The following is a 16,519-nucleotide window of genomic DNA, read 5'->3' as shown; positions in this document are numbered from 1 at the left end:
TACACTACTCAGGACATTTCATGTTCCAGGATGAAAAAACTCAAAAAGGTTTGACCAAAAGAACATTACGATATCATTTTATTTCATGACTTCATTTGCCTTTTAGTTTCCTTAAACAAGGAGCCACTTTTAAAAAGTCCCAGTGTGTTCTCTAAAAACAAAGTAATCTTAAACTCATATATTGAGAGCAGTGAACATTTAATGGCGATAATAATGCATATGAATTCATAAGGCTGCTTATCTGTAATTTAAGAATCTAGGAAAGAAAAATGTTTTAATAAACTTTAAATACAATAATAACCTGAAAGTTAAAAACATTTGGATACAGATAGGAAACAAATTATGCTTTTCACAGCATTCTTTACAGCACCTTAAAAAAATGTTTCAATCTACATCGGAAAACTGGTATAAAAACAACTCAAAGTAACTTGTACAAATTGACTTAAGGTTATTTAAGAATTAGGTATCTTAGGTATCAGGGCTAGGATTTACGCCTGCAACTCAGCTGACAGGTTGTTGGTGAGTCACATGGCTAAGCTCTTTCTAACCTTCCTGATCTAGGTAAATAATAGTATTGATAAAGCTCAAGCCAGTTACTTATGCCTGTGAAGGTAACTGACTGTCTGCTTTGGATGGTTTGCCTTGATGCTGGGAGGCACCCGCCCCTTCTTGTGTACCTAGGCTATATCAGGTATTTCCATTGCTCTGTCTTGTTACTTTCCCTACACCCCTACTGCCTTAGGCTGTTCTTCTTACTTGGCATATGAGAAACTGAGGCTCACAGAAATAAAGAAAACCATCCCAGTCTATCCAACTGGTTACTAAGCAGACGAGCTGAGGTGATGGCCAGGTCTACTAAACCCTGTAGTTCTTCCCTGGCCACCATGGCTGCGAACAACTGCTGTCGGCAACCATCCTGGTGAGCAGAACATCACCCAGCCATGTACAAGAGAGAGGAGGGGTGGTGGGATCACAAGAGGGAATAACATTTCCTGCCTGGCTTGCTCTGACTTCCCAGTTCTAGCACTGCCAAGTCCCATGTCCCAGGAAATCCCTCAGTCATGGGCAAATCAGGATGGATGAGCTCCCTAGAATGGTGCAGAATGAAAAACATGGGACTGTTGGAAGGCATTCCCTACTAAGTACACTGGCACTCGGGTGCAGTTTTACAACCTCAGCTCCACAAGTGCTGGCGACGGCAGATGCAAAGCTCCTTCCAGTCAACAGGAGCCCCAGGCTTTTGTATCAGAGCTTCTTATATCTGAGATAAGAAGATAAGTAAGATGGCGATAAGAGTGAGAGACTTCAGAGTATAGCACTGAGGGGTGTTGCTGGCTTTCTCTTTAATTCCTGTTTCTACAGATTGTACAATTCTGCCCGGCACAGGCTGATTCTTATTTGTCAGCCTAAGTTAGATTCTTAGGTTCTAGAAAAGCGATTACATCACCTGACAACATTCTGCATAATGCAATAATAATAAATTACAAAATACATGGCTTACTATATCAGCAAGGGTACATTACAAATGGATGCTAGAAAGGAAGCTGGAGGAAGGCTGTCAATCAAATCCAAGCATGGGGCCACTCAGAATGTGGGCACTGAGACTGAGGTTCTGTTCTCCTGAGGGTTGCTCTTTACACTTTTCAACTTGTGGTGGAAATGAGGTAACTGGAGAGCTGTCTTCATTTTCCTAAACATTTCTAACCTCCTCATTTGGTGTTATTGAGCTCTCAGTCCCTCCATAAAAGAGGGAACCATCTGTACTTTGACCACCATTCTTTCACTTCCTTAGCTCCTTCCTGGAAGATCGTCTGATTGTAGGAAGAGACCTGGAAAAAATGCTCCCAAGCTCTCCATCAGCTGTGGGGACCAGAAAGGAGTCCCGGGAGCAGTGGGGATGGGGGGAAAAGCACCCTGCCATTCCCAGGCCTGCTGGCCGGCCATCCTCCAAAGATACTCCACCCCCTCAGTCTCAGTTCCTGGACTGGAATTTAAGTTCTGCTCTCTCGACTCTGCCTCCCTTCAGGAGCAAAGCTCTCTCCTGGTCACCCACTCCCAGTGCCCCTGCTGCTGACCCTGCACCACCATCTCATTCCCCAAGCACAAAGAGGAAACTTCTGGCCAGGCCAGGTGGCTCATGCCTGTAAACCCAACAATTTGCAAGGGTGAGGAGGAAGGACTGCTTGAAGCCAGGAGTTAATATCAGCCTGGGCAACATAGTGAGACCCCATCTCTATGAAAATTTTTTTTTTAAAATTAGCCAGGCATGGTGGTGCACATTCATAGGCTTAATTACTCAGGAGGCAGAGGCAACAGGATCACTTGACCCCAGGAGTTCAAGGCTGCAACGAGCAACACACCATTGCCCTCCAGTCTAGGCAACAGGGCAAAACCCCAACTCTGAAAAAAAATAATTTTTTTTTAAAACACAGAGGACTTCTAAATTATTGGGATTACCTGATAAACAGCACACAGCATTTAACAAACTAACAACTAGCAGATATGCAGAAGGTGTATCATGAAACCCCTTGGAACGGCAAATGGCCATCACTGATACTTTGGTCCTGGAGAGGACCTCAAAAGGTGGGTATTTTATTTCATTTCATTGTATTTATTTATTTTTGCCAGACAGCAAAATATCTGAAACCTCAGCTTCTTTGTCTTAGTGCAATAATGACACAGGTTTTCATAGAGAATCAATACCTCCTTCTCAGAATGGATCAAAGCAAAGCAATATGCTTACCTGAGAGGAGAATGAGTATTTTATGGATGGTAGGCAGAGGTCACAGGAATGCTGTCCTTTCTTAAAATGCTCTCTGCAGCAGGAAATTGCTAAAAAAAAATCAAAGGAAGAAAAGATTGCTTTTGCCTTTTTATTTGATAAAAATAGGCAGGCTATTAAATACATTTAGCAACAGAGAATGGTAATTCTTTTAAAAATTAGTCAATACAGGCTGGATGCAATGGCTCACAACTGTAATCCCAGCACTTTGGGAGGCCGAGGGGGGCAGATCACTTGAAGCCAGCAGTTGGAGGCCAGCCTGCCCAACATGGTGAAAACCTGTCTCTACAATCAAACCACAAAAAAAAAAAGAAAAAAAAAACAAACACAAAAATTAGTTTGGTGTGGTGGTGCTACTTGGGAGGCTGAGGCACAAGAATCGCTTGAACCTGGGAGGTGGGGGTTTCCGTGAGCTGAGATCGTGTCACTGCACTCCAGCCTGGATGACAGAGCGAGACTCTGTCTCAAAAATAATAAAAATACAAACTGATCAATATATTTAAAAAAAGATAGCACACACGTCAGTACACCAAAATGCATTAATTTTTACTACTTCATTTGGAAACTAAGTGTTTTGTTCACTTCAACTATTGTTTCTTTTTTAAAAGAGACATTTAACCATGGATAGCAACTATGCAGAAAGAAGAATATAACATTAAGTTGTGATGAGTCGCATAAATAACGTTTTATGTGACATCATATCTTATTTCCAGGGCTATGAAAAAGTGTTAGAGTTTTAAGGGGCCTCGGAGCCTCTGGTACACACTCCCCGTCTACAGAACTGGAAACTGAGGCCCATTCAAAGTGAGGGGCTCCACAGCACCACTCAGCTGGCTGCGGCAGAGCTCTTGATTGCCCCAGGAGCACCCTTCATCTGCACTGTAGCACCCCCATGCCAGGAATCATTAATTCTCTCATTCATTCAACAGGTACTGACTGAACACTTTCTATGGACCAAGTACAGTTCAAGGCTCTGGGGGTTAAGACGAAAAACCTCTGACCTCATGGAGTTTACATTCCAGAAAGGGGAAACTAAAGAAATAAACAAATACAGTAAATACTATCTCAGAATGTCCCACTGAGGTGGCTCCATTAGAGCGAAATCCTTCAGGCAGTGGGGGAAGGAGCCATGGGCTCCCTGGGGAAGCACATTCCAGGCAGCAGGGGGAGCAGCAGCGCCACTCTCCACGCTGTGCAAAGGCACAGGAGGCTGGTGTGGCTGTGAGTGTGGGGGATTAGTGGACACTGTGTGGCAATGGATGGGCCCACCTATGGAAAGTCGGTGTCATGGACAGGCAAGCTGATGAAGGCCAGAGCGTTGGAGAATAGCTACTTAAAGAGGGGTAGCAAAGGAGGTAGGGAAAAAACAAACCACAGACAAGAGAGCAACAGAAGATAACTGTTTCCTGTCCTGGAGGTCCACTGGGTTAGAGAGCTGCTCTAAGGGGCTACCATCCAACTCAGGCAGTGGGGTGGGGTCTGGAGGGCGGGAAAAGTAAAGCTGCACATTTTACAGGGTTTGAAAAAGTAAGTGTGGAAGCCTGACTAGGGTAACACATGACAGAATTAGGAGGAGTACCTGAATGCAGGATCTATAGAAGTAGAAATGCAAGATCTGTTTCCATGTAGAGATTTTACTGGTGGCAAGATCTTGTACAAATAGGTGACCCCTAAAGTGGACTTCTCCTCCAAATTTGACAAGATTTAAAATTTAAATCCAATTAAATGTATAAGAAAAGCAAACACCTTCAAGGTGAAATCCAAGTGTTATAATCCAGTCTCAAATTTTACAAGCTTGTCTTTAATGAGCACATACAAGATAAATGACTTTCAGGAGTCTACATGCAGCCAAGAGGAAATGACAATTCCTGCCAATGCAAACAGTTCCAAAGGTAATCACTAAATTACTTAAGAGTATAATAGCAATCAAAGTGTTTGGTGATGCATCTAAGATGCATTTCTAAATTCTGGATATGTTAAAGAAAACTTCAATTCCCACAGGATGTAAATCTATGAAAATATTTCCATATAACAACCTAGTGTGTATTCTGAGAAGAGTTAGCAGGTAGAAGAGAAATGATACTTTACATGTATTGAAATCAATAAAAAATACAAAAACAGAATATGAAGCTATGCCAGCTTCAACTTAATGCTGAGTTGTGAATGTGATGTCAAGATGGGCAGGAAATAGTAAGTTATGGGTTGGGTAACATCTCTCTTCTCCTGAAGCCCTCCCTGGCACTCCTCACCCCCTTTCTAAAAACCTGGTTGCCCCTCCTTGGTATCACCAAACTATGTATCTCTATCTGCCTCATGCACCCCTATTATTATTAATTTAGCGGCTTCTCTTCCTCAGTAGTCACTTCTTACAGGAAGGCACTGTGCCTTCTTTCTCTCGATAAAGCTTAGCACAGAGCTTAGCACATGGTGAGTGTCCATGACCATAGAATACTACAATGAAAAATAACTACACTTAGATAAGAGGCCTAATACCTGTTCTCATATTTTTCCAATCCAGGCAACTTTAACAGGTCAACTCTGAAATATTTATCAATTGCTAATGACAAATATCTATCAGGTTTTTGGATTATCACAGATGCCAAGTGACCAGCCACAAATCTACCTACAGATATTACCATAGAAACTCTTACATGCAATATCATGCCCTACCCATTTCTCTTTCCTCTTCACAAATATTTTCCACACCTTGTTCAGCCCAGTTACTTTGCAGCACATGATATTTTTCATGAAATGACTTCATTTTTAAACTAGTGACCACTTTTCCTATTTAGACCTCAGGAGAAAATGTTAGAAAGTATCCCTTATAACAGAAAATGTTTTAATTTTAAAATATCATATTTATGCTTATGCTGATAGACCTATTGTTGTTTGGTCAGAAACGTCATCAGTATAGAGTTATGGAATTTTAAGGAGGAAAAAGAACAACATTTTAAAGTGTCCAAAAAATTTCTTTTTATTTTCTTGTCACAGAAACATGTAAAGAGTCTTCTTAATCTAGTTTTAAAAAAGTTAAGATATGATACGTCAGAAGATAAAAGCACATATTTTGGTTACTTTACAAAAACATAAATAACACTTGTTTAATTATGTTATAAAAAAGCCCCTTCGGTGTATATTAAAAGTCCCTTTGGGATATCATAATGCCGGTGCATTACACAGTACACAGATACATCCATATTTAAATTTTTTAAAAAGTTCCTCCTCCACACAGAAAGTCTTTAAGACCCAGCCCTAGGGATTTGACATCACTTAGAGCTACTTCCTACATCTTTCCATGACACACACCTCAAAGGGGCTCCCCCAAAAGGAACTCTAGACAATGTTTATGTGTGCCCAAGGCTTTCACAGTGGAGAAAACCTTCTTGGAAATTATTTAAGACTAACAGAATTTAGGAAGCATTTCAGGAGATAGAGAGACACAGAGAGAGAGAGATCGATCCACACCAATTTATCCTTCCCAAAATGAGTGTCCAAGCCTAATTGTTGATTCCCAGAAAGGTTTTTCTGCACATCCACATAGAAGAGCACAGCAGGCAGAGGGAGGGAGGGAAATGAGAGAGGAGCCTGGACTTCTGGAAAGAACAAAACCACTTTCACCGAAACTGCACTCTCCGCCACTGGCGCGTATCTTCTGCAATAGGAACAGGCGTGGTTTGTATCAAGGAAGTGGAATGTGGAGTAGAACGACTGTTCCCAGGTTCATTTCACCACATAAGGTGTCTAAAAACTGAGAATGTCGCCAGCTGGTTCAAGTCACAAAGACACTGTATTACAAGCAACAACTACCAAACTTTCTTATTACAGATGATACTCTGTTACAATTCAAGGCAAGTTTTCATAATATTCATTTTTTTTCCCTTAAAAATGTTATTTGGATGCAATTTGCACTGGATGATTTACTATCTACCAGGATGGACCTGGAAGGGAATGTGGAGTGGGGAAGGAGGCACGGTTGGTAAGTACTCTGAAGTTTACTCTGTCAAAGAATATACTGAATCCCTTTAACCAGAATATAGTTCTAGATCAGAGCAGGTATTTGAACAAATCATTAAAATTGCATCATTTGGCTTTTCAGGAGCAGAGAAATAATTCTTGATGGTTTTCAGAGATCAGCAAGGCTCTGGTGATAGCAGACGCATGGTGGCTGGCAGCCAGCCCTGTGACTGGTGACTCAATACACAAGTTTCTGTGGACTCTACAGCCTGATATGGGAAGGACATCAATTTTTAAGTTTGATGAATAAGTAAAAACAAAGGAAGTTTTGGTATAAAACAGGACACTATGGAGAAGGGACACTGAGAAGGAAAAACTCATGCTGCATTTGTTTGGGATATTTGAACCTCAGTCTTGCCCATTTAAATATTTTTATTTTAGAATATGCCATTTTTTAATCACAGATTAAGATCATCAATTTTCAGGCAAAAAGTAATAGAAATAAAAATGTTGTCAAACAGTAGACAAAGTAAGTGGTAAGAACCCCACCTTCCTGCGACTTCAACTCCTAACGCAATGTCCCTGCTAAACAAAGCCACGAGACGAAAATTTCTCTTTCAAGCACAGCTAAATATACACTTTAAATATCTCTGGCAGAATGGGATATGTTAACCCTCTCTGTATTTAAAAGGTTTAATAAAAACTACAAAAGGTGAGACAAAGAAAACCATCCAAAATGAAGGCTGCACACATCTCTGAAGAAACAATAGCACATTACTTCTGCTAAGGCACAGCTTCAACATCAGGAGAGTCACTGCCCTGTCCTAATTAGAGTGTGTTTCACTAAATTCTTCCTGATCATTCACTATTCAGCACAGTGTGGACTCAATGCAAACAAAGTCCACTGAGTACTGAAACGCACCTACAAAGACACCCAAACTGATGCAACATCGGGCTTTCCAAAACAGAAGCGAGCCGGTAAGCATCACTCCCAAGCACACACATGCACTCTTGAATCCAGGTAAAAACATGATTCCTTGGTGAATACTGTAAACAGGGTAACTGTTTACCAGGCAAGCCTGCAGGAGAATGTATTTTCATATGGAATGCTGGAGTACCCACGGTATTAACAAAGCAAAATCAGATTAAACAGATGACATGATGAACACACTTCATTTCACGCATGGCCGTGTTTTTCGTGAGAGATAGACTTAAAGTAATTACCATGAACTGAGTCTCCTTTACTGACCTCCCACCGCAGCTGGCTGTCCTTAACGGCTGATGCTACACAACAAAGACGAACGCCTTCTCTCGGGCGCCTTATTCCTTCTTTAACGTTACCAGCCGAGCACCTCCACTGTTGCAAGAACACAGTACAGCACCTCTGTATCTATGTCTCTAATGCAGCATAAAGATTACTGTGGAAACCTATCACACGGGCGAGCAGCAACGCCACCAACCAATAAGGAAAAGGCACATGCGGAATCCAGCACATGCTCTCTGAGACGCAGGCTGTCACCGGCGTTTAGCAGGCTGCTAATCTAATTATAGCTGGTTTGCTAGCACAGAGCCATTGGAGCAAAGCACAGGAGAAAACGAAATTTTAATAAATTAAACCTCATAGACAAAATCATCTCGACTTCCTGTCACTTTGAGGATTAATGTGTCACCTTATAAACTATAAGTGATTTTTAAAGTGTATTCTTATTTTCCTGAAATCTAGAGAAACAAAGAGTGGTTAAATCAATGCACAGCACTATCGGCTTAGTTAAGCTTATCAGATTCCAGCACTAAGAATAAATATTAAAATTGATACTGTGAAAACAATAGTGGTGCTATAAAATCTGAGTCTTACTTTATTTACCTAATTAACAATTTGCCACATATTTGTCATAAAGTGCTAATTAATCTCTCTTCAATATAGTTGGAAATACCATGCAAATTGCTATTTATAGCGGGAAAGTGCTAATCAAGGTGTAAAAATTCATAATCTTGACTACAGTGATTAATTCACAGTTACAAGGGACAGAAAAGGGATCTCAGAACTTATTGTAAAAGGAAAAATTAAACACATTTGGCCACTACACAACTGAACGGCCAAACTACTTCTAGAAGCCAAATCCTGTGACGCGTTCTCACAGTCAGACTGCCTCAGTTAAAGTTCTGGATCTGCCACTACCTAGCTCTATGACCCTGGGCAAATAACTGCATTTCTTTGTCTAAGACAATGATAGGAGCCACCTTGAAGAATTACTGTCAATGAGCTGTAAGTGCTTAGCACAGGGCCTGGCACAGGGTGGATTCTGGGTTCTATATTAAGCTCTTATGAGCAGTAGTGATCTCAACCACTCCATATTGTCTCCCTTTCTTTCCAGCATCACAGCACTCAAAAGAGTACCTCAGCACGCCTCCATCGTACAGTTCTGTCAGAAATACCATTCAGAAGTCATGAAGGCCAAGAAGCTAATGGTAGGGTTGATTAATCACACAGAACAATTATTGGTATTCACTGTTGTAAGGCAAATTATTTCACCTACTTCTTTTTAGATATATAATAGTCACTACTTTCACTTGATTCTATACAAACCTATCTTAAAAATATTTTTTCAGGAAATTAAGGGTTTCTAATTATTTTTTATTAATGATACAAATTTCAAAAATGTTTTCTATGGAATATAAATTGAGAAAAGTTTTAATTGGAAGGAGCTGGATTAAATTTAAAATGACAACTTTATGTTGAAAAGGGAGAGAAGTCAGCCAGTCAAATGCAACTCTCAGTTCTTTTCCCTTAATTTCTTTCTTGTCAATATGTTCTACAGAATTAGCAGTCCTGAGCTGATCTAATCAAATTTGTAAATGTTCAATGTGTTTTTTTTATATTTCCTACAAGTGGGTATATTCTACCAGTCAAATTCCAATCCAAAGGTAAAATGCAAACTTCCCATTTCTGTATTTTTTTTTTTTTTTTTTAGCTAAAAAACAAAAAGCTGACACGCTCAAGAGGTATTATGATTTGCTCTGAGGAACCAAGTCTTCACAGGGATTAATTAGTAACCAAGAAACAGGACTACTGGCGAAGGGGCACTTCATCCTCCAATCTCTGTGTACCACAAACTGTTGGGAAATAAACCAGTGAAGGGAATGACATGGACCATAAACCTCAAGGGAAAGCACAGAAACTCATGGTCCATAAATTCAAGAGTGAAAACCTGTGCTGGAATGCAAACACATACACAAACCCTGGAAAAATGTGATGGAGATAACTGGCTAAAGAAAGTGAGAGCTGTGTGTGCTACCTTGAAGCATCTTCCTCATGAATTATCAGAGTGCAATCACCATCATCAGGAGGTAAAAACTCCAAGAGGAATTGGCTTCAGAGATTTGGCCTAAGGCACAGCTCCCTGCAGGCTGCCAGGATACAGGCTAGTAACACTTCTAGGCATTTCTCTAGGAAACATCTAACAGCTTCTGCCTTCCTCTTCATTTAACAGACTGCTAGCTCAAAATAGGCACTGAAAAAGCTGTTTAATTAATTTGTTTCATGCCTGTTTAGTAGACGACATTAAACAGACACTTTCTAAAAGAAGAAAGCTACTGTCCTTTCTTGGGTCTTATCTTTCAACATGTTCAGACCCAGTATTTGTTTTGGAGCTGAGTAACAGTTCATTGGGAATCTTTCTTATTGCCGCTTGGCTAAGGGGGGGCCTATGTATACAACCTCTGGAATGAGCCCTCTTGTCTTTGAACTTCAGTCAACACACTTTTGATTCTGAAAAATCATTGTTTGCTCAGTGAATCATGTTAGGCCCTTACTATGTGTAAGGACTTGTGCTGGATCCTGGACATACTGTAGGGAGTAACAGAGCATTCTGATTCCTAAAGGAGCTTCTGTTGTAATGTGGGAGTGCTCATTAAGTGATTAACAAACAAGCAATAAAGATCAGGTAAACTGCAGCTCAGCACAGGATGCTCACATGACAGGGGTGGAGGATCTGGCTAAGGATGAAGCAGGTTTGCTGGCTTCCTCAGCAGGAGCACGGGGAAAGACCTTCGAGGGCTGTGAAGGTCATGGAGAAGCTGGCCGGGGGCAGTGGACGGAGGATGAAGGAGGAGACACAACCACACACACTAGAGGAGGAAAGGGTTTGTCTGGCTCAAGCTCCCTGAGGGTCTGACCGCCGCTTCTCTCCTTCTGGATCTTTGTAGATTCCCATTATCTTCCAAGTCGAAACCCTCATCTACTCTTTCTGGCTCAGAGAATGCGGACGCGTACATTTTACATTCGCTGTACTGACAAGGAGGAGCAGGCACTACAGAAACCTTCTGCCGCACTGCATGGATTTCCTCAAGTTCTGTTCTCATTCTCTAACCCTGGAGACTGAAAATGAGGCTGTGTTTCCAGAAGTTTCATATAGAATTGTTACAACTGTTACAGTTTTTTCGCCTTGGAAAAAAGTTAGGGTTCACGTATAAAAAATGATTCTGTTGAAAGCCAGGGCTCCGGGATAACTTGAGGGAGATCATAATATTCCAGCAGGAAGTATCTCGGTTTCAGCTGCTGGTCAAACACTACCTTAATGAGAGGGGTCCTGGAGAGCTGTTTCTGCTCTGATGAACTGCACCAGGGCCTGAGAAGGAGGCCTGGCTGCACGTGGGGCTATTGCGTCTGATGTTAAAGGACCCGCGTTTGAGCCATGGTCCAGCAGAAGCCTTGGGACCCAGCCCACATAAGGAGTGGAGGGCAGCTTGGAGGGCTGAGTGCTGAGCAGCATTTCTATCAGGGGACCTCAAGCCACAACATGAAGTCACTGCAGGCAGAGCTGGGCACCGAAACCAACAATCCGCTCTGTCCCCAGTCAATGCGAGCCGGGTCTGGGGAGCCACCAGGATCACCCCACATTGAGGAAAAGAAAAGAATACCCAGGCTGTGAAAGTCTCCTTCTGGCTACGAGGGGCAAGACAACTGGTGGGCAAGAGTCCAGGCAGCTGGTGCCCCTTCCTTCTCTGTTTCTGACACTCAAACAGCAATCTTTCTTTTTTTGTGAAGAGTGTGGCATACCAGGCACTTATTCAGCTGTGGCCTGGTTGGCCTGGGGCAGACTGAAACTGGCTGCTAGAAGTCACTCCTGCTGCTCCAAAGGCCATGGGCAGCAGCCCTGGCCCCAGCTCCCCTACAGACACTTGGCATCCCTGTGCCAGGAGGCAGCCTCACTGTCTGAAAAGGTCCTCAGTGGCTCCCCAGTACCTGTGCATCAGCCCCGAATACTAAGTGTGAGTTCTCAGAGAGGCTGCCCGCTGAGAGGGACAATGATGTTGGACAATGACCTTGCCAGGTACAAAAGCCCTGAGCAGACCACTTGAGTCTTCTCTGCAGGGCTCGGGTTAGAAGCCAATTGTGCATCCTGAAGTGTCTTCTCAAAGCCTAGTTTTTCTTCTTCCTCAAATGATCTGCTTTTTACAGTACTGGTGAAGGGGGCAGGGTACTACGAAGCTCGGGAAGGGGTATGAATTAAAGAGGTTACTAGGACTCTCACACTGGAGCGGGAACTTGGTTCTCATGCAGTTTCTTGTCATCAGGGCTCCTCCTCTCTGTCCTCATAATGACGTTTAACTCATATTTATTTACTCCTATCATTTGCCAAATACTGTGTTAGGATGAGGAGGACAAGGACCTTCCAAATCAGCAAAGGAGACAGATTCAACAATGCCAGTGACTAAACCTGAACAGGGCTTTAAAATTGCAAACAAAACGTCACATATAGTATCTGCTTTGAGAATCCCCAAAATGCTGTTGGGTAGGTATTCTTATCTTCTCACTTAGAGATATGGAAATGGCCCAGGGGGGTTACAGGACTTGCTCAGCCACTCCAGACTCAATTCATTCCTAACACTCAATTCATTCCTACACACAAAAATTATGTATAATTATCCCATGGGCATAGTAACTGGATAGGATTAATCTAATATATAATAAAGCCATAATAATGACATATTACAACCTAATAATAATTAGGTATTAAAATCATAAATAGATATTATTGTTTAATGAGAGCTATGAATTCTGTTGCAGAAGTCATCCTCAGACTTTAGCTTCCCTTCTGTTCTCAGATCATACCATGGTTTTGGATGTTAACAGGCATCCTCTAGGTTATGAAAGTGTTTACCTCATTATTCATCTCTGTACCACGTAAAGGACCTGGAATTCTTTCTATATGGACCATGGAATAATTTCTATAAAATTTTAAATTACAATACATGGGCAAATATCCTAAATTTCAGTTTTGTCTTCTACAGCAAAATGTCCACCATTTCAGTGATGTGAAGGTTCTGATAATTTGAAGTAGTCCCATTCAGCCCCATCACCAGCTCTTTAATGCATCTCTGCACTTACTGTCCAAAATCAAGGCATATAATCTTGCATGGGTAAAGCATGCTGCTGTTTTTAAAAAAAAGATTCATGAAAGAATTTCAAGTATGCATGCCATGAATGTTCATAATTATGTTTCAACACTAGTCACTTTGAAAGATTAGACTTTTATCCAAACAAATATGTAAGTAAAGAACATCATTTGCTATGAAATTCATCTAGGGTCTTTCTGAAACTTTTAAAATTAGTAGAGGCTAAAGGATAGCAGTCTTGATAAGAGTCATATAAAAACTTCGGGGGTTATATCTTAAATGACATTCCTAGGGAGAAATTATCTTCCTAGAAAAATATCACCATATATGTCTCTCCTTCTATGCCATTTATTACGTTTTATCACAATCCAGCTACTTTCTAGCTGGTAACCTTTTGTAAACTACTTAACTTTTCTATGCTTCCATTTTTTCATCTGGAACATTTGGAGGAGGATGTTGTGTGGATTAACTAAATGAGTTAATGCATACATAAAGCATTTAGGGAGTGCCTAACACTTAGTAAACATCATCTAAATTCTCCCCACTCGGATGATGGCAAAACTAAAACATCCAGGCCAAATGATAGATAATACTAGGAAAACTGACACCCTCCCTGGAAAAGATGTATATAGTATAAATACATAACCCTCATGCCCTGAGCACAATCCAGATGAAAACTGTTATACTGTTAAGAATTTGTGTTAATAACATCTAGAAATGCTGGAACTTAACTAAGCACAACTTTTTCCATGAGGCAACTTGGAACAACTTTTGAAATTTAAAAAAATGTGTATGCCTTTACCCCTGGCCATTTCATTTTGGAAATATAATTCTAAGGAAATAGTTGGGATCACATGCCTCAAAAATGAAATAATTGACGATATGTACAGAAATATTAGAGAAAGGCATTTACCATGGTATCCTTTTGATATGGTTTGGGTCTGTGTCTCCGCCCAGATCTCATGTCAAACTGTAATCCCCAGTGTTGGAGGTGAGGCAAAGGCTACAGCATCAATAGTTTTTATCTCTGCATGGCAGAGATAGTCAACCTGTCTGAATTGTTTAATTTTTCTACCATGTCATTACTAACACTGAATATGAATTGTTAATAAAAACTTGGTATTTTTTTCCCACTTCCACCCAAGGAAAAGGTAAAAACTGGAGGGGGTAAATTTTTCATGAGTGGCCCCTCTAAAGTCTTGGTCTTAAGAGATTCTTGTGCTCCGTGCTGTGGTCATCGGATCTGGCCTACTGCCCGTCTACACGGTGCAGCTCAGCTTTGTTAACCAGCTAGTAAGTAGCAGTCTCAGCAAACAGGATTTTGATGTGCTAACCATTCCCAACCATCAGTCAAACCATTAGGCTGGGCCCCAAAAGTTCAGCTCAGAATTGTCAGCCAATTTGCTGATTATTATTAGACATTAGGGAAAGCCTCTGTTGGCGCTGGTACAAGTCCTCATTGCTAAGAAAGGCCTAGATATTTCCATTCCTCAGTTATTTGGACAATTCTCTCATTTTATGTAAGGATATTCTTATATACTTGGGAGATATAGCCAGATTCAAATGTCTGGAAAGCAGCCAGTAAGTTTAAGTGATGGGGAAAATGGAAAATAATTTCTTTGGATATAAAGTTAGAAACATTAGCATGATTCAAGATTGACATGAACCTTGGCAAGTTCCTGAAATTTTATGGATTGTTACCACTATAGTGGGAATCGAGTTTAAAATGAGGTAAAGCAAAGCAATCATATTTCAGTGTGTCTGCCTCTCCTGGCTATATTTTTACTTCCACAGTTCAAAATATCTGTGAATCACAGCTCAGTATCATTAACAGATAATGGTTCAATGGGTTTGTCTGAAAGATATTTCCATTTATATGTGTATATTTTAAAGATAGTTTTATTATATCTAGGGACCAATTTTTTAACTTCCACAATAGAAATTAATGTGCAAATGCAGTCTGTTTAACAGAAATCTGCCTTGAAGCAAACTGAGCTCTATTCCATCTATACTATTAAGAATGTAATTATCTGTAAAGCTAAGACTTTTCTTCTATTGAAAATAATCACCCCAATTTCTTTTTAGAAATGTTACACTGTTCATAAACAGTGATGATTTCTCTGTATCTAGATTCCCTATATTTCTCCTGTTCCTAATTTACATACAATAATATATGCAGAGATGCTTTTCCATGGTCTTCTTTTATAGCAAGGAAATGATTTTTCATTATATAATTTTGCTAAAGGCAGCCGCAATAATGATGGGACCTTTTTCATTTTAGAAGTGTCAGTCTGCTGCAGCATTTACCACTGGGTGATTTTAACAGAAAAAAAGTATCGTGTCCTTCAAGAATGAGGAAAAGGTATTTGAAGAGAAAGAATCCTTTAAAAATATGAACATCAGAATAGTTTCTAAATAAAGAAGAAAATCTGTGTCACTTATTTAAGGTTCTTTCTCTTTCTTGGGTTAACAATTTATGCTTTATGGACCCAATATAAAGAAGTTATTCCTCCAAACATGGCTGAAAGAGTTTGTAAATCCCTGGTGATGTCTGAAAGCTGCTTTTGCAGATGTGGGTTCTCTCTATGTAGGCCACCTTTTCTAAGCACAGTATCAGTGACCTGGGAGAAGGAGCACATGGGAAAGATAAGTTTCACTGCTATAATACTTTTATCATGTGTATGCTATTAGCTCTGAAACAGGAAGTGGTGTGAAGGACATTAATTCACCTTCAGGAAACTTTCTTGGGTCTCTCTTGTACTTTATTTTCAAAGTCAGATTACAAGCTAATTTAAATTTCAAGTATTTGATTACATTCCTCTTGAATGACTGCTCATGATCTGTACCAAGTCTGTGCTCCCATTCAGGAGAAGCTATTTTAATTCCACTGCAGGCAGGCCTTCTAATGAAGAGGAGAGTTTAAATTCCTCTTACAGGGGATAGCATATGATGAATGTTTTTTATCATAAAGTCTGAGTCAAGCCTACACAATTGGTTTGCATAGTCAATTATATAGAAAGCTTTTAAAGTAATGCCACAGAAATATTCTGTAATAGGAATAAATGGTACAAAGTATTTGACAGATGAGCAGAAAACCCTTCCAGGGGTCTAGAGAGCAGCAACAGGAACTGTCCACCTGATAGCTTGATGGTATTTTCAATGTTTTACAGACTTAAGAAGCTTTTATAATTTTAACCATCTTCTCCCAAAGGGTAAGCATGATCTTCACATTTATTTCTATAGTAGTTGAATAAAAACAATTTGAACATGTGATATAAATCAATGCCAGACTTTAGAAAGACGGTAGCTGGTGTTCTGTTATACTGAGAACATTATGCTGTGTGTTGGGGGAAGGGGTGCTCTCAGTTAATTTTATTTGCCCTC

General features: G+C 40.5%; 1 protein-coding gene across 1 annotated transcript in view; it reads right to left on the bottom strand.

Annotated features, from left to right (window-relative positions):
- Positions 1–16,519, bottom strand: part of FAM110B (family with sequence similarity 110 member B) — a 153,039-nt gene that overhangs the window by 71,228 nt on the left and 65,292 nt on the right. The window contains exon 4 of the mRNA XM_023222423.2: positions 2,744–2,832. The gene's annotated coding sequence lies outside the window, so the exon portion shown is untranslated. The remainder of the gene's footprint in view (positions 1–2,743; positions 2,833–16,519) is intronic.

The sequence above is a fragment of the Piliocolobus tephrosceles genome, chromosome 7 (genome assembly GCF_002776525.5).
Source record: "Piliocolobus tephrosceles isolate RC106 chromosome 7, ASM277652v3, whole genome shotgun sequence".
NCBI classification, from domain to species: Eukaryota; Metazoa; Chordata; class Mammalia; order Primates; family Cercopithecidae; genus Piliocolobus; species Piliocolobus tephrosceles.
The sequence above is the reverse complement of the archived record's forward strand: the minus strand, read 5'-3'. Positions and strand labels throughout refer to the sequence as shown.